The sequence below is a fragment of the Lactuca serriola genome, chromosome 4, assembly GCF_051521515.1.
Source record: "Lactuca serriola cultivar US96UC23 chromosome 4, Lser_US96UC23_V15, whole genome shotgun sequence".
In the NCBI taxonomy this organism is placed as follows: domain Eukaryota; kingdom Viridiplantae; phylum Streptophyta; class Magnoliopsida; order Asterales; family Asteraceae; genus Lactuca; species Lactuca serriola.
Window position 1 is genome coordinate 326597200 of NC_136411.1, and position 14181 is coordinate 326611380.

The window sequence follows — 14181 nt, forward strand, 5'->3', positions numbered from 1 at the left end:
AAATGTCGAGAGTTTACCAAATAGGGAGAGTTTCTTGGAATCATGCAACTTGGTTGCACGATGAATGAGAAATTTCATATTTGGATATTAGACTAATTCGTTGATAAAGTGTTAAGTGAAGGACTAAGAGATCTAGTACACAAAGTTGTGTGTTGATCAAGTCCACCACAAGAGTAACAAAGATATTCGTCATGGTTTACTAAAGGTTTAGTAAATATGATTAAGTGTAATTCTGAATTGATTGAAAGAGTTTAAATAAATAGCAGAACAAATAAGAAGAATCAAGTAGGCAGAAAGATAAAAGTTTCTCTATTCTAAGAAGAAGGGAGAGTACCTTTTATTATGTTTTATGATAGGTCTTAATGATTAAGAACCATATCTCAATTGATCCTCTAAGTGAGTCTTAGTACAATTGTATGTCTGAGAAGAGGAATCAAGAATTGAAGAAATGGTTAAATCAAAAAGTCAATCATACTTCGTTCCAAAAAAAAGTCTTAGAGTTAAGATTGTGACATTGAGTGACAAGTATTAGGAAGGTTTATAACAATCATCAAATGTGAAAAGTTGTGATGTCTTGGATAAGACAAAGACCAACTAGGACCAATTTTATGAAGTGTTTTGTCTTGATAAAAGCTACACTAACTCTTAAATATTTGTTTGTCAAGAAATGTTTATTGACAAGAGAATCTTATATGTCAAGGAGTCAGTGGGAGTCTTAATGGTCTTGAAAGGTTTCAAGAACAAATCAAAAATAAACCTTATCAATCATCACTAGCACACGACTTGAGGTTTACGACCTATCTTGTTGACACTATCTTGTTTTTGTGCTATTCCAATCGAGTTAATTATGCATGTGAGTTCTATGAGTTCTCATTTGGACACATAAAAGGCAAGCACCTTGATCAATGGAAAGTACATTGATAGGAAAGGGTGAGCTGCTTAACTACTTGGAAGACACGGTGGGCACTGGTGTTACCATAAGGCAAGAAATCAAGATTGAGAAAGTTCGATCCATATGAGTTTGGATTTGTCGCAAACTTTGGTTTTGACAAATTCGCATGGATAGGAACACATACACCATTAAAATCTAAGTGTCATATGATTCCCTCCTTCATGAAAATAATTGTGAGGCAATGCTTTCACTAAGAGAGATTTTAAGGAGATAGTGATTGTGAAAATTGTATTCTCGAATTCGATTATGGTTACGGTATCCCTTTCCATGATTCGAATTGTGAGAATTGGCAATTAGTCTGAATTGTTTAGACACACATATGAGCTATCTAAGTCAAAGGTGTATAAGTTTGAGAAGCTTAGATAAAGGATTATCAAAGCATTAGGTATTAGAAATATGAACTAAAGAAATTCAATAGGTATTGTTTTCCGGAAGTTAAGCTGTTTCTGGATACATGTCAAAGCTAGTGGGAGCATAAGAGTTATGCTTATATGATAATAATCATCATAGTGGGAGCATAAATGTTATGCTTGTATGATTATTAAGGCAAGTATTGCAAGTTAGCAATATTAATTATATAAAACAAGAGTTGTACATTGCAAAGTCGTAAGGGTTGAAAAGTTGTTTTGCTATAATTAAGGGAGAGAATATTATGCTTCATTTCAAATCTAAAGGCTCACGTTGTGGAATGTTAATAAATTTAGTCAAGGATACATAGTGCATTCTCAAATTTCAATTATGATCATGGCATCCCTCTTCATAGTTCGAATTGTGAGAACGTGACACATAAAATATTATGGCAAATGATTGATAAAGTATCGTATCTTTATGTAAGACATTATGCATCGTGTCCCATACGCTTCGGGTAAAGGATCGATTGCAAGTGCTATAATATTTGAGCATTCTAAAATTTTCCAAATGTCCAGCACATTAAGAGGGAAAAAGGACAAGAATTGGTTTTGACTAAGATAATTAAACAACTATCAAAGGACGATCCAAAGCTCGCTGAGGATTGGTCGCTTGTGAGTAGTTGGAGGTATAGTATTGGATGGACCATATCGACATTATTATGAATAGATAAGATTCTATTAAGAATGAGTTGTCATATGGCAAATATGGAAATGGTTCCACATTGGGAGTTGGATATTGAGATTCTATGTCTAGATTAGAAATTTTATGCAAAGGGATGTTCAAAGGAATGTACTTTGAGTGAGAGACATCACGTCTATGGAATTGTATTGTAACAATCTCAAATAGATGACTTTGTAATTTCATTTGCGATAGTCATTGTGACTTTTGTGCTATGACATTACGAAAGGATCATTGCATAAAATGTTAGAATCTAGCATATTCTATAAGTGGCAAGAATTTGATATTCTTTCACTTGTGAAAAGGATCAGGAGTTGTGAAATGAGTATGATTGGAAATGTGTTCATTTGATCTATTTCACAAAGTAAGAACCGTAGGTAAACATTGTGTGCATACTAAGGGCATGGGACAAGTGTAGTAATAATTCAGGTAAGAAGTTGATTACCCGAAACAACAAATAATGAGTAATCAATATGGTGATTAAATAAAATGTTTTATTTATACCCAGAGTTTGGGGCCTTTTGGGATTAGTATTATTCTTGTGTTTCACTTTGCATGTTTTGACTTCCTGAATAATTAATTATTTCAGAATAATCAAATTATTCGAACGGACCACAGTCATTCATATGTTGGAAGTAGGTATGAATAAAGACTGTCATGAATTGGTGTGTGGATTGTCTAAAGTGTATTAGACATAAGCAAATGTTTGCTGCAACGTTCATGAGTGCTTATGAATATGATTTGAGCATTGGATTAAACCCACGCTCACTTGGATCACTTCATGAATTGTATCACGAATGATTGGTGAGACGATAACATCTTATATTCTTGAAACCGAGATGTGTGAGTTGTATCTTGCAAGTCGGTTTCACATTGATAATATGTAAATGCACCAGTAACTTGGTGTTATAAAACATATTGTTTTGTGTGATTCGGTAAGTGAGTGCAAGCAAACATTGAATCAAAGTTTATCTGTTCCTTTTATCCAAAGTAGGATAAAAGCGATATCTCTGGGCCCCTCGATGATTTAGTGATGGCACCTAAGCACTTGGCCAAGTCGGGACTAATTTGATGTGATCAATTATAGTCTATTGTCAATCGTCATAAATCGGAAGTCGGGAAATAGTATAGAGAGAATGATTGGGATTCATGTCTTATATCTATACGATATCTAGAATGGAGGAATATACGATCTCTTATCTAAAGGACACGCGTATCTGATAAGATCAGAGTTGACAGCGGCTGTTAAAAGCTACGATTGCAGATCAGGATCTGAAGTCATACGCAAAATAGTTATTAGACTTATCCAAGTGGGAGACTGTTGGATTAGTGTCTAAGTCCATAACTATTTTGGTATGTACTTGACCCGATGGTGCATGGTCCTTTTGGGTTGCCTTCACCAAAGCAACTTGATAGGATGAATTAGGGAGAGAGAGGATTAATTATGATTTATTAATATATTATGAGAATAATATTTTAAAGGAGAAATCATATTGTTTAATTAATATTAGTCAAGAATTAATTGATAATTAGTTTTGCGGCTAAAAGAGATTAATTAAACATAAGCGACTGGAACTGTAATTATAAGATAATTGCATTTGGGCTATGGATTACTTAATAATATATAAGTTGGACGAATTCTATGAGGAAGCCCATTAGAAATCGTCCAATGGATATACCAAAGGAATCCATGGGCTGCTTAGGGCTTAAGCAGTCAGATTAGGGTTTCCTAGTTGAAAACCCTAATAGCCTACATGTATATATAGTACCCTTAAGCCCCAAAAACGTGGCCAAGAGTTCCTCTAGAGTTTCTGGACATTTTGAGTAGCCCCCACTCTCCTTGTTCTTCATCCTCTTGCTCTTGGTGTTTGTAAGCCATTAGAGGAGTGACAATTGTGACTCTAAGCTTTCTAAAGTCATTACAAGGCGGATTTGAGATTGTTATTGCTATATAACAATCAGAGGTAATTATCTAAACCCTAATTTCAATTTATAATATGTTAGATCTAAGATTGTAAGTCTTGGATACATTGCATGTACAATAAAGAAACATAGATCCAGGCATTAGGGTTTGCATTAGCACATAGGATGTTCTTATAGCCAAAACCCATCATATTCCCCACTGACACTGGGCGACCGTTATTGGGGGTAAAGCTTATTGGGGGGGGGGGGACCTACTGCTGCTAGTAGAGATGTGAATTTTATTAGTGGGTTAGCCAGGAAGAGGGTTGCCAAGGCTGTTGATTTGATGTGCCTTATACCACTGTTACATGACCCCCAGAGTGAGCTCCTTTTGCTTCAATCTTGCATGGGCATCGCCAAACATTTCTTTGGCCTAATGACGTGCCAACCTCTTCACATGGAAGAGGCTGCTTTGTGTTTTGATAAAGGGTTACGTGGGTTGATTGAGTACATTCTGGTTTGTGGGGGTCCGTTATTTGGGGACCTTCAATGGCGACTGGCTTCGTTACCAATTAGGTTTGGTGGTTTAGGGTTGTACTCAGCGTTAGAGGCTTCCTCCTATGCTTTTGTGGCCTCACGAGCTCAATCGTGGGTGTTACATGACAACATCTTACGAGATAGCGGCATATGTGGTATGGATTCAGATTATGTTTGTGCTCTGGCCTCTCTTCGTGATACGACTTCGGGCTTTGACTTCAATTTATTTTTAGAAATTCTAATTCCCTTATTGTTTGGAAAAACCCTCCACTTCAATTGAGCTGGATTTGGTGTATCATAAGAGATTTGCAAAAAAGTATGGAATCCTGGGTTACCCGGTTTCACTGATAAGGACACCGCCCCTCCAAATGCCTAACATTCATTGGTGAGTGCCCTTTTTAGTAAAATTTTCCATGAAATGGAAGTTCAATTCGACATGATGATTAGGTAGAAAGCAATTTTTTAGTTTCTAAGGGACCAGTATGCTCAGGATTTTCTTATGACTATTCCTATTGACGCTCTTGGCTAGCATATGTCGCCGGTGGAGTATCATGTCATCCTCAAGTATCGCCTCATGATCCATTTATTTTTGGATGATGAGACTTGCCCTGTTTGTCGCAAGGCATGCTTGGACTCCTTTGGGGAGCATGCAGTTCATTATTGAGAGCTCCAGGGTTTCAAGTACCGACATGATTTGGTTAGGCATGTTCTTTTCGACATATTTAGGCATGCCAATGTTTCTTCTAAGAAATAGGCACCTGTGAACTTTCTGACTGGCCCATTGGAAGGAAGATCAACACTTAGACCAGCTGATGTTTTAGTTCTTGGAAGGGTTAGAGGGAGGCATGCATGCGTGGATCTAACAGGGGTTCCCCTTTTGTTGGCTTGAGGAGTGGGGTTTTCACTGTAGGGCAAGCTGCTTTAAAATCTGCATCATGCAAAGTGGCAAAACATGAGAAAGCGTGCATGGAAAATCAACACGTTTATACATTTTTCATTTGATACTTTCGGTTTCCTTGCGCCAGAAGCTGTGGAGCTCCTCAATAGAGTCCAATGGTCATGTTTAGTAATGTTATGACCCCAAGATCTATAGATGTTGTTTTTAAAATAATTAGTTTTTTCATCTAAAAAGGGATTGCAACACAACTTGTGGCTCGTTTACCCGCTACGTCTATGTAAAACTTTATTATATCAATGATATTAAAAAAAAAATCACGTTAAAAAAATTATCATTTTAAACATCGATCTTCTAGAATTTTTGAAAGAAAATTCATTTATTATACTTTCATAATCAATATTTTTAGGAAACTCATTCGCAGTCAAAATCAAAGTCAATATATATATATATATATATATATATATATATATATATATATATATATATATATATATATATATATATATATATATATATTCTAGAGTCATGGTAGGTCGCAAATAAGATTGTAAAAGTTTTAATTTTGAAAAGCTTCTTTCCGCTGATGCAATTGTAAGAGCAACAGTAAAAAAATATTGTGCATGCTAGACAAGAAACTAAACAAATGTTTATGATTTTTAAGAAATTTAGTATATGATAGCTATATTATGTTCAACTGGTCATTTTTTGTAACAATTCTATCTATCGGATATGACCATTTTGTAACCTATTTTCAAAACATATTTATAAGTTTATTAAATTCATTCATATTCAATCTTACATCTTCTCTATGTTCATCCTTGTTAGATTGAAAATTATCAAACTTTATAGGATATATATTTTGCTCCACTTGAAAGAATTCTATGCTATGATGATATTTTTGGCATATTTTTTTATAATATATCCATTTGGATTAAATTTTATTTAAAACTTTTCATGCAACCTCAAAATAAAAACTATGAACTCTTTCATATATATAATTTAACCCTAATGTACAAATATAATTTTAAATTTGAGTTTGATTTTTGAGCTTTAATGTTGTGGCGTAAATGTTTATATATTGGATTTGAATTTCTAATCGACAGTTGATAATATGTTTAACAAACCTGATTTTTAGTGTAAATAACATGAATAAGATTAGTAGCAACCAAATATAATTTAGTTAAATTATTATTATTATTTTCTTCTTATTTTTTATTAATATAATAAGAAATTTATAATTAGAGGACCCTTACGATTGGATGTCCCGTGCGACCGCATCACCCGCACACCCACATGGCCGCCACTGACTCCATAACTAATCAAATATGTAAACTATTCTTTGTTCAGTTTTAAATTCCATGAATACCACCCTTCAATTCGTCCCATGCAAGGGTGGGAATAAATGAATTCAACCAGTTCACAGTTCACACAGGTTCCTAACATTTTGGAACATGTCCGAATTTCATATACCCAATTTCAATTTCTTTTTTAATTTGAGTTGAGCACTTAGACACTTACACTAATATAGAAAATTATAAAAACCCTTTAATTTTTTTATTTATAAAAGACAATAAGCAACCATAATAACAATTTTACCCTAAAAATTGCACCATGAAAAGCAATAAGGCAGTGTCTCCGATTTATATAACATAGAAACTACTATTTGATTTTTAACCACATATATGGGATTGACCTGAAAGTTGTATTTAATCCTTTAACTTTTTATATACAAAAAAATTATCATGTTATCCATTCATTTGCCAATATGGAACTTGCGATGTTAGGCATGGAAGAAGTCTGGCTCGATAAGCGGCGGGGGTGTCCTAGTTGGACATTGGGAACTAGATGGGATCACCGCCTTATCCTTGTAATATCACCCAAAATCACCCCCAATTGGCATGATGATCCCAAAAATGGTATTTTACCTTCCAAAGACTTGCATAATTCACATTGTTTCTTGTACTCTAAATTTATGGGATGGATTTATAAGAAAGATGGACATTTTGATGGTAGAAAGATGGTTTAGGGTTGAAATATGTATAGAGAGAAAATGCTTATACGGAAGAGGAAGATTTTTAGGGGCAAAAGGGAGATGAAAGATGACACTTCCAAGCACATAAAATTAAATTGTTTGTAAAACCATATAAATATAACATCGAAATGGGAACTAGTACCTGGAGGGTAATGATTCCAAAAGGTTGAGAACCAAAACCGGTCCCAATTGGTTTCGTATTCGGAACCGAAATGTGAACCAATCACATTAGTATTGCTTAGGGAGCTGGTGGGTCCTTAATTCTAAAGAAGCATAAAAAACACAAGAACACAAGATCTTACAACGTCAACAACTCTTATTGAAGATTAAGAACCAGCTGGTCTTTACACAAACATACAACTCAAAACTAACTACAAAAACGATCGATCTCTTAACATAAATCTCCTCACTACATCACTCACCTAAACTACTCTCATATAAAAATGTAGTAAAGAAGGAAGACGTACGAACAAACCCTAGAATCTATGAACAAACCCTAATGGCATCTGAGAGAAACACATAGTGAAAGTCAGTAAAATGATATGTGTTCATAAAAACAATACACACAACTTGTATTTATACATAACGCAAAATTTCGGGTCAACCTATGGATAAACAACCAAACCACATGAAAACGGGTATAACCCGCATGTATTATACAAAGACATAACCAAAATAAGTTTTGCAATCCAGAATAATATCACAATGACAAATAGAACCCTCCTGCAAAATATATTTACAAAATACTAAACAAAAATATTACACAAAACTATACTAAAAGAAAATTTATTTATAAAAGAAGGATATATGAAAGGATACACTCTCGATCAATTAAAAGTTTGCCAATATGAAATAATCACTGATAATCTTAACTCCCCTCCTCAAACTCATTCATTGATCATTAAGAATTCCCTTGAAATGGATATACTAAACTTAATCGCTTACAAATATATTTATATTGAAAAAAACCAAAGCTTTTGTAAAGATATGTGCCACATTTTCAGCTACACCTTTAACAACCCTCTCTCTGATAAAGTGAGTGTCAACATCAAAGTGCTTAGGTTTCTCATGGAAAACTAGATTAAGAACCAACATTATAGCTGACTAATTGTCACAAAAAGTAGGAACATGAATAAAATCCTTAAAGCCAAAATCAAACAAAATCTTTAATATCCACATTACTTCACATTATATAACACCAAGAGCCCGATACTCTAATTATGTGAAGGATCTAGAAACAATTTCATGTTTATTAATCTTCCAAAAAATAAGAGTATCTACAATGTAAACAACATAACCAGTAATTGACCGTCTAGACACCAAATACTTAGCCCAATCAACATCAAAAAACCTTTCAAATTATGATAACTAGACTTTAATGCACACAATGCTCTTCCAGGATTAGACTTAAGTATCCCAAATCACTCAATCCAATGTTAAAATGTGATTTTCTTGGGCTATGCATAAACTGACTCAAAACTTGTACATCATACAAAATGTCAGGCTTTTTAACTGTTAGATAGATAAGTTTCCCAATTAATTTTTGAAAAAAAACTACATTTTGTAATAACAAATCATTCTTATCAACAACATCACTTCTAACTATAACATTGCAATTTAATGGTGTTTTAACATGTTTACAACCAAGCATGTCACATTCATGTAACAATTCCAGACAATATTTCCTTTGGCGCGAACAGATTCCATTTTCCACATCAACAAACTAAATACCTAAAAAACTTTAATACTCCTAATTCTATAATTAAAAATTTAGTTTTTATAAAAATTTTAATATTATTAATTTCATCTAACCTATTTCCAGTTAACATGATGTATTCAACATAAACCAATAAAATAACAATAAAATCTTTTTAGGACTTAACAACTAAAGAAAAATCATTTATACTCTACATGAAACCAAACTCAAACAAGGATCCATATAACTTTTCATACATTTCCTAGGGGCTTGTTTAAGACAATATAAATATTTCTACAATTTGCATACCTAATTACCTTCTTTATTATGATACGAAAGAGGTAAAGACATATAAACATCTTCATCTAGTTTAACATATAAAAAGCGTTATTAACTTTAATTTGAAATAATTTTGTCACACCCTCGGCCGACGACAAAAGCACTGAGTTGTATGGCTTCATCTTTGGATCACGGTTATTAAGAATATATAGAAAAGTACAAAATACATACCTTTATTATTATTAAACAAGAGTTACATTTTTCTTTTCTTTCTAGTACATTGTTATAACCAAAACACGTTATACGACATCTTCGAAAATAAAAGTAGAATAGTAGCTAACAACTAAAACTACAATACTCTTGTAATATCCCTGCCTTTACGTCCCTGAAAATACATGCGTTTGAAGATACATCAACATTAAGTTGGCGAGTTCACAGTTTGTGACTCTGTAAAAAGTATTATTATACCATATATAGGAATCAGTTTTTCTAACTTAAAATGTATAAAACAGAATATGTGTTTGTGATCCTACACAAATGAAGGTGTTATTTATATTGATAACTATTTAAATTTCTATACGACTGTTCTGACTATGTAAAAATACTATTTCAATTCTATACAAGTGTTCTAGCTACGTATAAATACTATTTCAATTCCATATGAGTGTTCTAGGTACGTATAAGTACTATTTCATTCTGGCTACGTATAACTACTATTTCAATTCTATATGAGTGTTCTGGCTATGTATAAATACTATTTTAATTCTATAAGAGTGTTTTGGCTACATATAAGTACTATTTCAAATTCTTTACGAGTGTTCTGGCTACGTACAAATACGATTTCAATTCTATACGAGTGCATGTGCTAGGTATAATTGTTTACCTATTATATAATTTTGATACCTATAATAGTTCAAGTACTCATTGTATAAGTTTTTGTGGTACTTATACTTATCATTACCACTTGTATAACAAGTAAGTATAATGTTCGAGAGTGTAATGGGCATTACATGAGTGCATAGCTTCTGCTATATGACATTTCAAACCTTTTCTTTTGATTCTAAAAGTGTCGCAACAGTGTAATAGGTTCCGTATGCTTCATCGACACTGGATAAGAATAAAATGTCACACCCTCGGCCGGTGGTGGAAACGCCGAGCCTTGATAGTGGCTCATTTGATTACCCAAATCACAACAGAGCATAAAACAAACAATATAATTTATTCTTACATAATAAGATTTAACTAGTTCCATGCTACTTGTCTTCTTTTGCAACGATCTTCTCTTCACTTCGGCATCCTAGATATACATAGGTTTTGAAAACGGTCAACATGATGTTGGTGACTTCATATGTTTTGTAACTTTTGACATTCTTTGATATAGGTTCTTTGTTTATGAGTATATAGGCTTCTACATCGTCTTCCATTACTATAAGTTTCTAGGGTTTATTTCCTTTATCTATTTGTGGACTACTATATTTTCTTTTTATATTTCGTTTACTTTTTCCTTCTTACCAGAAGATATTTGGTTTATACACTCGATTAGTTTGGAGGGTTTGTTAGATATGACACTTAGGAAAGTATCTACCTTTTGCAGTAAAAAAATATACTTCCTACTTTTGGTTTCCTAAGGTAATTTACTTCTTCTAAACTTATCCTATATCTTTTACTTTATAACTTTATATTTCTCTATCTTTTCATCCTTTATTTACTTCTTAGGTATTCTCCTCCATGTAGTTTAGTTTAATAGGGTTGGTAGGTATTGTCCCAATGATTCCCTATAACCAAGCTATATGACTTGAAATTTCCCTGCCACGATGCTTCATCAAACATCATGTAGCGCCCGAGTCGCCAGATATAAAATTTATCTATTTATTCAATTCTTTTAAAGAGGCGAAGGGTTCATGAGTATATTGGGTGTACACTAGGTACGCACAGTGTAATCCTTACATGCGTGTTTTTGGGGGGATCCAGGCGTATGCTAGGCGTACTCAGTCAAGGCAAACCCTAATTTTTAGGGTTTTCACCCTATTTAATGTCATTAAATCCTTCAAGTGCATCACTGTTTCATCCCTCATTGCCCTTTTAGTGATAATAATGAAACCCTAGCCATCTTGAGTGCATTTTGAGCTTACAAAGAGTTTTTGGGTGTTCTTTTGTGGTTTTAAAGAAGAATGAAGATTGAGGAGAAGCACAGGAGAAGAAGAAGTTTCTAGATCTAGAGTTTGTTCATCATTTCTAGCTCATTGAAGGTATAAAGTCTAAAACTTGTTCATTCTAATCTTAGATCTAGGTTTAGGGAAGAATTTAGCATCTTTTGGTCCCATAGTTTGGTCTTTTGGAGTATGGGCTACTCCAAACTGTTTGAGCTGTCCTTATAGACTCTAAGGGGTGCTTGAAGTCATAAAAAAATCACATCTTGAAGGTTAAGATTCAACCATGCATGAGCTGGTGACCAACTAAGAGAGTTTGAGGGCTTAATTCATGGTTTAAGTCCCAATAAGGCATGCAAGACCATAAATTTTGTAAATTTATGGCTTAAGACACTTTTATAAGATTGAATCTAATTTTGGACATTAAAAGCTTATTGGGTTAGGACTTTGGAGCATTATTGGCCAACTGACTAGTACGCCAGGCGTTCTCTTGAGTACGTATCGCTTACTAGGCCAGCCTCACTATTCTGTATTATCATCGTACGCTGGCATACGAGCCATGTCAGCCCCGTGTATGTAGCCTGCGGGCCTATGAGATTTTTGGGCTCAAGATTTGTGGGATTTTAGTCTTGTTTGGGTTTTGGCCTCAGGCCCACCTATAGTAACAGGACACTTTTTTGGCTTTAGGCCATGTTGGGTGCTCTTGGGCCATATTGGGCCTTAAGGGCCTTGTAGTTGGGCTTGTAATGCCTTTTTGGACTAATTGGATTTGGGCCTTGGTGGGGCAGGCCTAATGAGGAAAGGGTTAAGCAACCCTTTTTGCTTTTAAGTCAATAATTTGGGCTTGGACCCTCAGATTAGAATATTGGCCTAATTTCAAATGAGGGTTTCATACTTTTGACTTAGGGAGAGGATTTCGCAAGTCAGCCACTGAGTGCGTTTTGATACTTTCAGTTTGAGGTGAGATTCCTTCATTGTATCTATGGATCAAATGAACTAATGTTAGCCCACTAGTTTATGTCATTGTATGATGGTTGACTTTGTGACAACTGTCAGTTATGCATGTGTTTTCTTGATGACTTTGTGCTTCTTTTTTATGATATTATATGGTAGTATTAGGGGGATATAGACCCCGTATTCAATTGAAATATACCGAAAGGGACTGTAAGCACCCATATATGCTCGATGGTATTCGATTGAAATAGACCGAAGGGGATTGCGAGCACCCAAATATGCTTGACTGTATCCTGTTGAAATAGACCGAAGGGGATTGCAAGCACCTATATATGCTTGGCTATATGTTTGTATGGTATGGGGTATTTTGGGGAACTCACTAACCTTTGGGCTTACAGTTTTAAGTTTATGATTCAAGTACTTCCGATTTGAAGGGAAAGGAACCCGCCTGATCGCACCACATCACCCTACTATTTCCGCATTTGAGATTTTTGGAATTTGTACTCTGGTAATATGTTGCTATGATACACTTTAAGTAATTTGATATGAATATCGTATGTTTTGAATGAATTCAAAAACAAAATGTTTATCTGTATTTTTTGGATGTTACAAGTTGGTATAAGAGCCTTGGTTTGAGGGATGCGGGCACACTCTCGGGTGTTCCTAGACTCAAATCGAGGGTTTGGAAGATTTTCCATAAAGAGAAACATTTTAATTAAAAGATTTTAATAAAAGAAAAAGGGGTGTGATGCGTGCAATCAGCTGAGCTCAAATATGTCTTCCCAAAATACCCATACATGTTATATGTTTAATGATATGATATAAGGATTGAATGCTAGATTATGGGCTAAGGATCTGCTTAGAATTACATGGTAGAATGCAGGAGAAATACCTTTGTGTGCCTATTTGTATGATGTTTATAGATTCACATGCTAGTATCAAATCAGTTACTTGATAGGATGGCCTATATATGTTATGTTCTGAGTTGAATTGTTTGATGCTCGAATGTTGCATGCTTTGTGCTTTAGGAATTTTTTTGGTACTAACTAACTAGTGGATGAATGCGTTGGGTTACATATTACTAAGATTGGATAATATTAGAAGGATAGGTTTAACTCTATTGCGAATCACCTGTTTGAGTCCAACTGTTGTAGTGTGGGACCTACCATTAGAAGAATTATCTAGTACTAATAGTATGTAATTGTGTTCATGTATTAGTAAGATGGTATTAGTGGAAGTTCATTCTGCAGCTGATAGTAGAGAGAGGTGAGGAAGGGAGTTCTAGGAAATCCCTGAGAGATGCATTGGTGTGTAGGGCACCTTATAATATGAGGAGTGCGCTAGTTGGGAAGAGCGACTTGGAGGAGTCGGGGTAGTTCTTGAGAAAGGTATAAATAGGTGTGGAAGGTATTATTGGGCCCATACTACTGGAAGCAACAGATTTATACCCGAGAGTCTGAACCTCCTCGTGTATTTGATAATTGCTTGTATTGTTATGTTTCAGTGTGGTGGTGACACGTCATGGAGTAGGGGGTTCAGGATCTGGATCTGGTTCTGGAGCAAGCACCGAACCGATTCATGAGGGATTACACGAGTTTATTACGTCAGAGATTACTAGAGGCATCCTTGATGCAACCCCGATGATATTTGGGTCGATCAAGGGGGGCATTATGGAGTTGTGTGACAACTGTC